The sequence below is a fragment of the Lactuca saligna genome, chromosome 9 (assembly GCF_052625555.1).
Source record: "Lactuca saligna cultivar CGN05327 chromosome 9, ASM5262555v1, whole genome shotgun sequence".
Taxonomy (NCBI): Eukaryota; Viridiplantae; Streptophyta; class Magnoliopsida; order Asterales; family Asteraceae; genus Lactuca; species Lactuca saligna.
In genome coordinates, this window is record NC_136425.1 from 126,052,189 (window position 1) to 126,054,171 (window position 1,983).

A 1,983-nucleotide genomic window follows, 5' to 3' on the forward strand; every position below is an offset into this window, starting at 1 on the left:
ACCGCTACCATCAGAGTGCTCGTCAAGAGCGATACGAAATCATCTCCTCTATGATTACAACTCGAATGAAAGATGGTGAACCCATCACAAGCCACATGCAGAAAATGCAAAGGTATATGGATCGATTGATGAAGTTGAATGTGAACTTCCCTGAGGAGTTAGCAATAGATATTATTTTGCACTCCTTACCTTCGTGTTATGATCAATTATGCATGACATACCACATGAATAAGGAGTAAGTTACACTTAGCAAACTTCAGGGACTCCTAAAGACCACATAATCAGGTCTTAAAGGTAAGTTGGTTATGACCACTCCTACTTCTACTCCAAACTCAACACCTGTCCTAGAAATCGGGAAAGGTAGAGGGAAGAAGAGAAAGAACCCTTCGAAGGGTACCAAGGGTAAGACCCTTGATGGCTCCTATTCTAGCGGAACCAAGAAAGGTTCTGTTACACCTTCTTCTGATCCCAAAGAGGCTGAATGCTTCTATTTCCACGAAAAGGCGCACTGGAAGCGTAACTGTCCAAAGTACCAGCAAGATTTGAAGGATGGGAAGGTTAAACCCAACCATGCAGGTATTTACACTATCTGATCTAATAATTCACTCTATTCTAACCCTTGGGTACTTGATACCGATTGTGGTATTCATATTTGTTCTGAGTTGCAGGGACTAAGAAGAAGTGAGAATGTGGAGCATGGAAAGATAAACTTGATCATGGGGAATAGGAAAGTTTCACCTGTCACCAAGATTGGATCTTATACTTTGTTGTTTAGTAGTGGATTTACTTTAGATTTGAATAAATGTTGTTATTTGCTAGAAATGGCAAGAAATGTTATTTCTTTTCATGCTTTGTATAAACAAGGTTTTACCTTTTGTTTTGATAATGAAATTGATGGAATAAATGCTTTCTTTAATAATGTGTTTTATTTTAAAGCATTACCTTGTTATGGTGTGTATGAAGCTATGTCCGTTGTAGATAATTTAGGAAATAATGTGTTGTGTATTGATTCTACTAATGATAATAAATTGGATAAAGCATCATTATGGCATTGTCGTCTTGGACATATAAGCAAGAAACGCATATGCCAACTCCAAAAGGATGGAGTCTTGGAGTTATTTGACCTAAAGTCAGATGATAGTTGCAAATCATGCTTACTTGGAAAAATAACAAAGTCGCCCTTCACAGGTTCTTGTGAGAGGGTGAAGGTTTGTTGGATCTTGTACACACGGATGTGTGTGGACCATTCAAACATGCCACAAGGGATGCTAATCGTTATTATTTGACTTTTACTGATGATTATAGTAGATATGGATATGTCTACTTAATCAAGCATAAGTCAGAGACTTTCGAGAGGTTTAAGGAATTTAAACAGGAAGTCGAGAATCAATTGGGCAGGAACATTAAGATGCTTCTATCCGATCATGGTGGTGACTATCATAGTACTGAGTTCCTCGACTATCTAAGGGAATGTGGGATTGTCTCACAATTAACACCTCCCAGAACACCACAGTTGAATGGTATAGTTGAGAGGCGTAATCGGACCTTGTTGGACATGGTTCGTTCCATGATGAGTCGAGCTACGCTACGAATCTCATTTTGGGGGTATGCCTTAGAGACTACCACCCATATCCTTAATCTGGTCCCTACAAAGAAGGTTTCCAAAACACCTAACGAGATGTGGACTGGAAAAGTTCCTAGTGTAGCCCACATCAAGGTTTGGGGTTGCGAGGCTTTCGTGAGATGCGAGATTCATGAAAATCTCGAACCTTGAAGTGAGAGGTGTATTTTCATCGGCTACCCACAAAAATCCTTTGGTTACCTATTCTACAAAGCTAGTGAGAATGTGGTGTTTGTAGCAAGGAGGGCTGTCTTTCAAGAGAGAGAGAGAGAGTTCATAAGCCAAGGAGATAGTGGGAGGCTAATTGACCTTGAAGAACTTCAAGAGTCAAATGGTGAAATAACCTTAAACCCTAGCAGTCA